The following is a 12,166-nucleotide window of genomic DNA, read 5'->3' as shown; positions in this document are numbered from 1 at the left end:
ACTTCTATGTTGTGTTGGTAATGGCCATAACAACTTATTTCTGCTCATTTCCTTATCTCCAGTGACCAGTGAAGCTGCAAGAGTGACTTAACTGCTGCTGCATAGATCTCAGCAAGAAGTGTGCTGGTAGACAGCAGCTGACGACATCCCCGCATCCACCTGGCCTGTGGGACCAAGCTGCCATACAAACAGCAGAAGCAGCCAAAAAAGTGAATCTCTTCCTTCTGTTCACAGGCAAATTCTTGACTTTCACTCAGGATGAGGGTGCATAAAGCCACGAGGCCATGCACAGGCACCAACTCTGCTGAAATCCCTGCTCCAGCAGCAGAAACGTTTGGGAGGTATCTCAGCAAACCTTGCAGATTGCACCATTGTACACCACAGCATCTACATCCGCTGAGGGATGTCTGTCAGAAACCTCTGCAGAAGAGCTGAGCATTATTCTGGGGTTTAAAGGGCATTTAATGCAGATGGAAATCTCTGGGAATTAAAGCTTCCAGCACCAGCCAGGCTGCAGCCATGTCCCTGGTTCTGACCTCTCCTTCCGCTTGGTGAGAGCTCACAGCTGAGGTAACAGAGCTGGCTCTGCAAGACAGGCAGCAAGGAGCAAAGCTTCGCAATAAGAGGGGCTGGTGACCCCCAGTGCTCGGGTGCCTGCTCACCACATACTGGTTGGACACAAACAGCTCAGGCCGTGGGTAAGTCCCCTTTGCTCCAAGCCCAATGAAAGCTGGTGATACAGACAGCAGATTCCACGTGCTTCCCACTCCTTTCAGATACTCATTATCACTTTAAATACTGAGCAAGCTTTTTGTAAGTCTCCACTGTTAGACACTTCAGCTTGGTAAGAAAGGAGTTGTTTACAAATGTATTAAAAATAGGACTAGAACTTGACATCCTGCAAATCATGGAATCCCAGACTGGTTTGGGTTGGAAAGGACCTTAAAACTCATCCAGTTCCAATCCACTGCTATGGGCAGGGATGACTCACACTAGACCATGTCACCCAAAGCTCTGTCCAACCTGGCCTTGAACACTGCCAGCAATTTACCACATTTACCACTTCTCTGGGCACCCTGTGCCAGTGCCTCAGCACCCTCACAGGGAAGAATTTCTTCCTTATATCTAACCTGAACTTCCCCTGTTTTGAGTTTGAACCCATCATCCCTTGTCCTACCACTACAGTCCCTGATGAAGAGTTCCTCTTCAGCACCCTTCAGATGCTGGAAGCTGTTCTGAGATCTACACGCAGCTTCTTTTCAGTGTTGCTCATGTCCTGCAGCTTGGAGGGCACATGCTACACCAGGGTGTAATGCTGGGTTGGAAGAGGGGGTCAGAGTTACAGTTCTGTTACACTGAGAGTTTAATTGTGGGGATGATTTTTACCTGGGCATACTACTGAGTTATACAAAACAGTAGTATTATAGGAAATGAACCACCCTGCAAAAGCAGCTGGCAGCCAGAGCTGCTACTCTGCCCTCAGTGCCTCTGGCTTTACTCCTGTGGGGCATCCTGTTAGGAAACTTTGCAAACATAAATGGTTGAGGAAACTACTAGAGATCTGTTTGTCTCATCACAAACTACATTCAGTTACAGCCAAGGAAAAGAAACAGAACAAAGGCAGGGGGTGAGATACAAACATTATGGCTTTAAGAGACTCAAACATGCCAAGCTTTAACTTACACCAGCTCTGAGCCCACGCTGCTAGCACGCTACTCCAGGTTGTACACATTGGAGCTCACTGAGCACGCCAAGTCCTTTGCCACAAATGCACAGTTTAACATGCAAACATCTGATCATTCTTTTTCACATAACAGTGCTTCGATGTACCCAAAACAGAGTCCTTTGGGCCCGCTTATACAATTACCCCATTAGCACGGTCCTGTCAAGCTCAGCCTGACCACAGTGCCTTAAGGAGAGCCCAGAGATGGGCTGAGATCAAACCCATGTGAAAAGAGCAGAGAGACAGAGCTTGTTCTGCTTAGGAAGTGGAAGAAAAAGACTTCGAATTAACTACAGAGATGTCAGGAGCAGAGTGTCCTCCATGTGCCCTGGAGATCAGAGAGGAAGGAACAGGCTTGAAGCTCAAGACAAAGGTTTCAATTAAACCCCATAAACTCTCTCTCTTGGCAAGGAGGCCCAAGTGTCAGCATGCATCATGTGTGCAACTTCACATACAGGATGTGAAATTGCCAGCAGGAAGGGCCTTAAAAGAAGCAGCTTTACTCAGGAAGGATTCAGATGTGGACCCGATCTTATCCTGGGCCGGGAAACGACAGACAGCTTTGGGGTCCTCGCCAGACAGACTATGTCCGAGGCGATGAAACAAAGTGCCAGAGATGCCTTTAAATTAGATACACAGCGAGGACACAACACCCACACTACTCGCATCCAATCTGAAACACAGCTGCTTGATGAAGAACATCACCACTTCATATCCCGACAGCACCTTCCATTTAAAGACACCAAACTGTGCTGCAAAAGTCACCAAGTTTCCAGAGAAGTGACTCAAACACCATTAAAATCTGAGACACAGGAAAACCAGGGGGCACAGCTCGTAATGTGCAGGGGATGACACTCATGCTCCTTTTCCAAACCCTACATTTGCTTTCTTTTCATTAACTAACCACCTGATTTAATACCAACTATTGGACTAAGAAGCAGGTCATAAAGATGCAGCTTTAGCATTTCCTAAGATGTAAACACCAAAAGAGGAAGATGAGGGTCAGTGTACCTCTCTCTCAAAGCACACTTTAACCTTTCATACAACAAATACTTTAAATAGCACAGAAACATCTGTATTTCCTCGTATTCCACCTCATATTCCACCTGTATTTCCTGTATTTCCTAGCACCATTGTAAAGGATTCCCCTATTTCTGCATTTTCATACCATCTGCTGGGCACATCCTGAACTCCCCAACCTGCAGCCCCTGGCAGCTTGTCCTGAGCACAGGTTTAACACCGAGCTTGCTATGAAGCACAAGGGAGTTATGAAACCAGCATCCCATAGTCCAAAGATCTCTAGCAAGTGCATAGGGACATCAAGGCCCAGCCAGCTGAAGTGTGAGGGTAAAAGAAGAGGAAACCTGAGAGAAAGAGGAAGGAAGAGAGAGGGGAGAAGGCCGAGGAGGAAGAGGAGAGGCAGCCACAGCAGCTTTGTACAACTGTTGCTCAGGCAATTGAACAGAGGTGGGAGAGTGTTTTCCCCACTATTACTGGCTGCCGAGGAGGAGCTACCACATGGCTGTTCTCAGCCACTCAGTGCACGGTGCTTGCTATCAACAACAACAGTAAACAGAAACAGAGCCAAAAATCAAAGCTGGGTACCCCGGAGCTGTGTCTCCACATCCTGCCTTTACCCATGGAAATGATGAGGCTAGGATCCAGCTGCTGAATTTAGAAAGCATCTGAGGCCAGAAAGAGCCAAGCTGCTCGGCGCATCCCAAACTTAGGCTGCCTGTTCTGACTCTCTCCCTTTAGTCGTCAAGGCTCCAAACTGGTGCCACGGTGTCACACAGGAGCTTCAAAGCGCCAAACGTGTGGCAGGAGCCAGCCCGACGCCGTGTTTTTAAACACCTTACTGCGCACAAACGCTCACATCTTGCCTTACTCCCAGCTCTACGCGAGCGCTCAACTCAGGGGGCTGAGAAGGAAGCACAGACGTTTCCCTGCGGATGGCGGTTACGGGACTTCTCCATCCCGTCCCTGGGATCACCCTGGACGCCTTCCAGTGTCACGGTCCTCGCGGCGGGTACCGCTCAGAGCACCGCTGGCCAGCTCCCCAACGCACCGGGGTTACAGGAGGCTTTCACCGAGGTCCTGGAGGGCCAAAAGCCTTCCTCGGGCACGAACCTCCCCCGGGCACTACCCGCAGGCAGGGAGAGGGGGCACCTCCGGTAAACCCTCCAGCACCTCGGTCTCGATTCCCTTTCCACGCAAGGAGCGCCCGGCAGATAACGCCCACCGCAGGGGGAGCAGGGCAGGCTGCGCTCCGCAGAAACCACCCGCAGGCCCCCGGGGGAACACGGTAACCGCGGCCCGGCGCTGCCGCCGGAGGAGCTCGGCCCCGGGCGTCCCCCCGCGCTGGCAGAGCCCTGCCCGGGGACACCTGGAAGAACAACAAAGCCCCTCGGAGCTGCCCCACCGGGCGCCGCAGCCCGGCCGGAGAGAGGCGGCCGCGGGCGGCGTGCGAGGCCGGGGAGGCTCCGGAAGGGGGTCCCTGAGGGGCACCAACAGGTGCCGGCGGTGACAGGCCGCAGCCGGGCCCCGCGGGTGAGGCGGCGGCCGGGCCGCGCTGACAGGAGGGATCCATGCCGGGCCGGGGCCTGTGGCGCTGCCCGGCGCGGACCATGAGCGTCCGAGCCCTGCCCGGCCGCCGGCAGCGCCTCGCCGGGCCGGGCCGGGCCGCACCGCGCCCGCCGCTCCCCCTCACCTGCGCGGCCGCTGCTCAGTCCCTCGCCGCCGCCATGTTTCCGACGCGCAGGGAAGGCGGGAGCGGCACCGCGCCGCCCCCTGCCGCTCGGGACGGCCCCGCCGCCGCGCTCGGGGGCAGCCGAGTCGGGCTGAGATTGGCTCGGCTCGGCTCGGCTCGGCTCGGCTCGGCTCGGTCCGGCCCGGCTCGGTCCGGTCTTCACGACCCCCCCATTCGGGTCCGGTCCTCACGCAGGGATGGACCCCGGTGCTCACCCCACGCTCCGGGCACGGGCAGCCTCTCAGCGTGTTCCACACGGCTGGGGAGGACCCGCCTGCGCCCACCCGGGACACCCTGGGTATGAACAGACCGCCCCCATGATCCCCAGCCTGAGGATGGATCCCCCAGTGCCCACTTGTGACCTTCTGGGCACAGGGCAGACCCCCACCGTGACCCCCAGCACCCACCAGAGACCCTCTGAGTACCACAGAGTGACAGCCACCCGTGTCTGGATCCCCACTCGGGACAGTCCCGTGCATGGACGGGCCCCACTGGGGATGCCCTGGGGACAGGCAACCCCCAGATCCCCTCTTTCCAGCTAGAGATGCCACAGCTGAACCTCAGTGCCCCCGGGGTAAGATCCCTTTGACTCCCAACCCCAGATCACTGTTGCACTTCATTACCTTCATGGCACCATCCGCACCTCGCATCCAGAGAGACCCCTGTGCAAGCCAACGGCGCGAGCAGCTCACCGTGGACCTTGGTGACCTCTCCTGACCAGAGATGGACCCCTCTGCCCTGCAGAGCAACTGGAGTCTACACATGGCACCCAAAACCTCCCCCTCACATCCCTTAGTGAGGGAGCTCCCAAGTAGCCAATGCTAAGAGAGGAAATCACGGAATCCCAGACTGGTTTGGGTTGAAGGGACCTTAATGCTCATCAGATTCCATCCGTCGCCACGCGCAGGGGCACCTTCCACTAGAGCAGCTTGCTCAAAGCCCCGTCCAACCTGGGCAAATGGCCTCAAGCTGTGCCGGGGGATGTTTAGGTTGGACAATAGGAGCACCTTATTCACCAGAAGGGTTGTGAAGCACTGGAACAGGCTGCTCAGGGCTGTGCTGAGTCCCCATCCCTGGAGGGATTTAAAAGACATGGAGATGTGGCACCTGGGGATGTGATTAAGGGGTGGCCTTGGCAGTGCTGGGTTAAGGGTTGGACTTGATGGTCTTAAAAGTCTTTTCCAACCTAAATGGTTCTTTGATTCTATGACTATGTGGCAGTAGCGAGGGCCACCTTTGCCCCCACGACCCCCTGCCATCCCATTGAGCCCCATGCACCAGCTCTGTCCATAGCAGAGCCCACTGTTCACCCCAAGCCCTGCTCCCTCCATGCAGCATAACCACCTCCCATCCTTGTCAGTCTGGGCTCGGCATTCCCAGAGCCAGGTTTCCAGCTGCTATTTCCCATTTGCTGCCCACATATATTCTGCCTGCCTGGTTTGCCGTGCTGAAGGTCCTGCTTTAAGGTATCATGACCAAAGAAAGCCATTCATCTTAAATAGCAATCAGGTCATGGCACAGCTGGAAACAGAGCACGAAATCATGGCCTCTCTCTGCTTGCTGGATTGCCTGGAGAAAGAAAGGCAAAACTATTGGGTCCTGGAGCTCCAGTTCTCATCTTCTGAGCTGCTCAGGTGAGTGGTCAGTGGATGCAAAGGACTCCTGTTGGGCAACAGTGACTCCTCATGACCCAGAGGTTTCACTGGGGCAATGGGGGCATCACTTTGTAGTGACTCCCAGACATATGTGACGAGCGTTCTGAAGGGAGAAAGCACCTGAACACTTTCCAAAGTGAATGCAGTGAACGGCCAATGTCTGAGTCTCTCCCTGAATGATTTCGGGGTGTGTGTGTGGGGTGTGGGGATGTTGTCCATGGAAACTTGTGTGGTTTTGGTCAAAACTGCAGCAAAAGATCAGCAGGACCATCCCTGGTGCATCCTTTGGTCACAAGATCAGCAGGACCATCACTGGTGCATCCTTTGGTCGAAAGATCAGCAGGACCATCCCTGGTGCATCCTTTGGTCACAAGATCAGCAGGACCATCCCTGGTGCATCCTTTGGTCAAAAGATCAGCAGGACCATCCCTGGTGCATCCTTTGGTCACAAGATCAGCAGGACCATCCCTGGTGCATCCTTTGGTTGAAAGATCAGCAGGACCATCTCTGGTGCATCCTTTGGTTGAGGCTGGGAAGGTTGTGCCTGAGAAAGCTCTGCCAAATGTGTTGTTACATGTGATGGAGGGAAGGTAAAGCTGTCATTTGTCTGTTTGCTGTTCTCTGCCACATCTGTGGCACCTCCTGGTCCTGGCCAGGAACCACCGCTGATGCTGAGGTTGATGCAAGCAAGGTCTCTGGTAGAGGAGGCACCTTCCCATCACTGCCCATGGGCCAGCCTTTGAGTAGGGTCTGAAGCCGCTCCAGCCCATTCCCTTGAGGAAGTTAATGCCACCCCCTTTGTTGAGCTGAAGGCTGCAGGATTCCCAAGGCACAGAAATGGATGAATGGCCTCCCATCTCCTGAAAGCAAGGAGGAAAGGTTATTGACAGAGTTTAAAGCCCTGACAAGCAGCTCATCACCTGGCAGGACCTCCCTTACATTCCCTTTTCCCAAAGCAGTCACATACTGAGACCAGCCGGGGTAGGTCTTCCCCAAAGGGCTCGCTTCTGTTCTGAATACTTTATGGGCTGGAAAATCACCTTTGTGTGGATACAAAAGTGGTGAGAAATTGCCTGGTTTCATGTCCCAGATGTCTGCAGGCAGCTCACTCCCCTGCCAGAAAGCACAAGTCTCTATCAGCAGGCTGCATCCTGCAAACCCCTGCAGCTCCTGTTTCCTCTTAGTGTCCTTTTGAGGCAAAAGAACTCATTTTCTCATTAGAACACGTCTCTTTCTCCTGTTTCTGATGGCTTTATTCAACTCTTTCTATCTTTTCCACATCCACTGTGAGCACCAAGCCTGGGTGCAAAGCACCAAGGGGTCACCGTGCTGTGTTCAGGGCTCACACCCACCCTACTCACCGTACGCACTGCTGTCCCATAGAGGTACCCAAATTTAAGCCAAACCCCCTAATTTAGAACCCAAATTTAAGCTAAAAATCTGTTAAAGACTCCCACCTGCAGACTAGGTCTGCTTTGCTCCCCTCTAACTTCTTCCCAGAGCTGCTGCTTTCTTGTACATGCACGGCTGCCTTTGCTGCTTAGCACCCCACCAAGCTGGGGCACATATAAATCATTGTCCTCTTACTCTAATCTCAAACTGGACAGCCTGATCTGATTTCAGACTGTCACAATAGCTCAATGCCAGCACCCTTCCTGTCTCAGCAGTTGTCTGCTATCTCAAAAGCCTGCTATATACCTCCACCGACTCTTTAAGGATGCTGCTGTTTGGGGTATCCAGGTTGAGGTGTACAAAATCAGTTCATTTTGAGTCTATGCTGTTTAAATATCTTGGCTACCAGCAGTCTCGAAAGGAAAATGATGCGGTTTCTCTGCAGAGGCAGACCTAAGGAAGCTATCAAACACCTGATTCGTTCATAAATTCCCCATGTCTATTAATAGACCCACACAGGTTTGAATTTCCTTTGTTCCTACCTCATTCTAAACATTTCCTTCTGTTGCTCTTTAATCCCACCAGCCATGAATACTTTCCCTAATAGCTTGTTTCGTCTGTTCATCCCCTTCACAAATTACTGCATGTCTTCATCCAAGCTGACCTCTCATCCTCCCGTAGGGATTCCCGACTCAAGAGTCCTCTTTGATCCACCTATTGGAAAGAAACACCATTCCCCAGGACACAAGGAGCTGCTCCATGGGTCATTAGCTGCTGCAATGGCTCCAGAAGGGCAGCATGGGGAGAGTCAATCATCTGGACTGTTGGGAAGGGGTAGTGGGGCCAGAAAAGAGCCAGGGCATGGTCACTTGCTGCTCAGTGGCCTGTGTCCGTGCTCTCACTCATGCCAAGGGAGCCGAGGGATGCTTCCTGATGCTCGTGTATGCAGCTGTGTATGGGAGAAGATAAATCTGTAAGTGTCCTGCTCTCCTCTGCTTGGGGGAGACCCCTCATTGCAGCCCTATGTCCCCTGTGGGGCAACAGCAGCAGATAAGAAATAAGGTAATAATAATAATACATTCTTGGAATGAGGAAACAGCTCATGTTATGGCTTCACCTTATAGAATCATGGAATGGTTTGGGTTGGAAAGGACCTTAAAGCTCCTCCAGCTCCAACCCAAGGGCAGGGACCCCTTCCACTGGAGCAGCTTGCTCCAAGCCCCTGTGTCCAACCTGGCCTTGAGCACTGCCAGGGACGGGGCAGCCACAGCTTCTCTGGGCACCCTGTGCCAGCGCCTCAGCACCCTCTCAGGGAAGAGCTTCTGCCTTATATCTAATATAAATCTACCCTTTTTCAGCTTAATTTGATTCATCTTTTCTTAAGTGGCCTATTGCATTTCTGGCATTGATTTGGAGTCATCTTGGACACACTGAACCTGGATTGATATAAAACATTATTTCTATGTCTTGCCATTTGTTTGCCCTTCCTGCCCTTTGACACGTACATATCAATTTGGGATCATCATTCACTATTTCCCCCATCTTTTCCAGTGAAACAGGATGGGATTCCAGCCATTGCTCTCTTCCCAGTGTCGTGACCGTTCTGAGTACCTGGAATAAAGGTTTCTCCAGGAAGTCCCTGTCCCTGCTTGATTTTTGTGACCAAATTTTCCCTCTTCCCAAACCTTGCCAATAGTTTGCAGCTCTTTCAAAGCAAGAAACTCACAGACTGCTGCTGGGGTCACCCTCCCTCAGAGCACAGCACCTTTTGGTCCCTTTGGAAGAGAATATCCCTTGAGAATCAGAACATAGGAATTTGATGCTAATTTAAAGAGTACAGATTCAAGAAACAGGAACACAGAGTCCATGAGTGAATGAAGGATGTATGATGGCAGGGGGGTTGCAACTAGGTGATCCTAAGGTCCTTTCCAACCCTAACTATTCTATGATTCCATGATTCTATGATTTTGGGAAGCTTTTCTTTGTGAGCCTGGCAGGAGTCTATCTAAGTATTGCTGCAGCTCGGCTGGTTATCCCTGGGAAATCCATCAGGGATGAGTGTGCAGGCTCAATGCCACTGAGTATTCTGATGTGGACACTGTGGAAAGCCTAAACCTGGGACTCAGGAGCTGCCTGAGTTGTGAATGGTGAGATTTAGCAAGCCTTGAAAGCTTGGAAAATCCCAAGGGACTGGGGCATTGCGGCGTTGTCTGATGCTTTGAGAAAGGAAGACACCAATCAAATGGTGGGAAGGATATTTGAGTTTCTACATCTAAGTGTTGGCTGAACAACAGAATTCCAGGCTTTTGGCATGGAAATAGGCCTTGCTGGACAAACTCGTGGGTTTTGCTATGGGAGATTGGGGCTGCTGAAAGCATCCACACTGGTCCAGACCATGTCTGAGCAGTTTTAAGCAGGCACTGGATACAAGCCAGAGTGAAAATGGTACCATCAAGGAAATCATGAAGTACTTTAAGCTAGGAACGTTGAATGTTATCTATCTCTGGCTTCATGACAGAGCTCCCTGCCAGCAGCAGCACCTTGAGATGAAGGAGAGATGCTTTTCCTACTAGGACTAGAAATACGAAAGAGCTATGGAGTAGCTATATATATATTATAGCCTATAGCTTTATTAAGCTATAGGCTATAATAAGTTGTGGAGCTTATCAAAGATGTAGATGATGGAATCACTGTCCCTGGAAGTGTTCACACACCGCGTAGATGAGGCTCTCAGTGCCATGGGTTAGTGGTGGCTTTGGCAGTGCTGGGGTAAGGGTTGGACTTGATGAGCTTAAAGGTCCTTTCCAACCCAGCTGATTCTGTGATTCTCTGATTCTATGATAATCATAGCATCTATGGCAACATTTGCAGGTGACAAAAGGACTGAGCAGGACAGGTTAGCGCTGCAAAACCATCAGGATCATTAAACAGTCCCAGTCCAGCTGCTGTGTTTGAAAACGCATCCACAAAACTGCGTCTAAGAGCCAGGAGAACACATTTCCTGGGATGAGAGACTGTCTCACAAAGCATCATTCAGGGCTGCTTCAGAGTCATTCAGTGCATCCGCCTGACATCGGGTTTATAAAAGGGGAATAGCAAGAAGGCAGGAATGACCTAGATCCTTCACATGGCATTGGGAAAGCTATTACAGGAGCACTGCGGCAGCGCTGCTGTCAGCCTCCGACGAGGCCTGCATTAGCACAAAAGAGGGATGGAAGGAGAGATGCAAAGTTCTTTCGGGTGCAGGAAAACACCCTTGACTCAAGGTCAAGGAGCTCTTCATCCTCAGCACAGAAAGCTTAAAGATCCTCACCAATGCATGTTCCTGCTGTGAGCGATGAGCTGGACGGGCTGGGGATGGAAATGGGGTGATGGAGAGTGGTACCTGGGGTGGCCTGACGGGGGTGGGATATTTCGCATCTCCCATGGGCAGTGCTTTGAGATGTGCCTTTGGGCTCTACCCCTTGGTGCTGGAACAGGGGAATTCTTGCTCTGAAGCGGTGATGGTGTTTAAACATCACACGCCGAGCTGCTGGTTTTACCTGCAGAAAGCCTTGCTGTGCCTCTCTCCAAATTACTGCAGGCTCTTCCCACCTGGAGACGGAGCATGATGGGCCCTGCTTCCTTCTGTGATGGAGAGTCTCTACAGAGCCCGGGAGGAATCTGCTCCTCAGGCTCGCAGAGACCTGAGGGATTTCCATGTCACTCGAAGCGTGTGGTTTGCCACATTCACCTGGGGGGGATCATGGTAGAACCCAGCAGATCCAGTGGCCCTGCTGGTCCCTTCCTGCTGGCAGCTGGGTCTTAGAGGAGTGAAATATTTAAGCCACACTGCAGTCTTTGGGCTCAGTAGAGGGTATTTGAGCAGAACTATGACCCCTGACAGATAAAAGCTGCAATAAGTGGTCTCTAATGGTTACTTTTGGCTCTCATTTCTGCAGCTCCTCTGTGGGTAGCAACTGCTGCTCAGCCCATTCATCTCTTCCAAATTAGCTATAATTATTTGCTGTTTGCATGTGAAGAGCTTCTCCAGGGTCCACAGATCTCAGCGGCTTCTGCTCGCCCTGTGCCCAGCTGCCCAGATGGTGTGGGGGGAATATCCTGCTCCTGGTGATGTTGGGAAAGCAGGGCCAGCCCTCGGTCCTTCCCATGGGGCTGGCAGTGCTCTGCATCAGTCGTGGTGCTGCCACGGTCCATGTCCCACTGAGCTCATCACATCAAGAGCTGACGACCATCCCTAGCCTGCATTTGCCTTTGTCATAGAATCCAAGCATGGTTTGGGTTGAATGGACCTTAGAGCTCATCCAGCTCCAACCCCTGCCACAGGCAGGGACCCCTTCCACTGGAGCAGCTTGCTCCAAGCCCCTGTGTCCAACCTGGCCTTGAGCCCTGCCAGGGATGGGGCAGCCACAGCTTCTCTGGGCACCCTGTGCCAGCGCCTCAGCACCCTCACAGGGAAAAGCTTCTGCCTAAGAGCTCAGCTCAGTCTGCCCTCTGGCAGGTTAAAGCCATTCCCTTTTCCCTATCACTACAGGCCCTTTTCTCGTCACCCCTTGGCTGCATGCTCGGCTCAAGCCAGTTGGAAAATCCATTTTGGTGCATTAATTGGTGGGAGCTGCTCATTCCCATTACTGATGCTCTGCTGGG

The 12,166-nt window shown here is 52.3% G+C and overlaps 1 protein-coding gene across 5 annotated transcripts in view; it reads right to left on the bottom strand.

The window, feature by feature from the left end:
• The window catches only part of SCMH1 (Scm polycomb group protein homolog 1), a 63,033-nt gene extending 58,513 nt beyond the window's left edge, over positions 1-4,520 (bottom strand). For all 5 annotated transcript variants that reach the window (XM_065697794.1, XM_065697796.1, XM_065697797.1 and 2 more), the window contains exon 1: positions 4,434-4,520. The gene's annotated coding sequence lies outside the window, so the exon portion shown is untranslated. The remainder of the gene's footprint in view (positions 1-4,433) is intronic.
• Positions 4,521-12,166: the final 7,646 nt, after the last annotated feature.

This window comes from Lathamus discolor, chromosome 18 (assembly GCF_037157495.1).
Source record: "Lathamus discolor isolate bLatDis1 chromosome 18, bLatDis1.hap1, whole genome shotgun sequence".
Taxonomy (NCBI): domain Eukaryota; kingdom Metazoa; phylum Chordata; class Aves; order Psittaciformes; family Psittacidae; genus Lathamus; species Lathamus discolor.
Note: the sequence above shows the minus strand (reverse complement) of the source record. Positions and strands in the feature narration are given on the sequence as shown.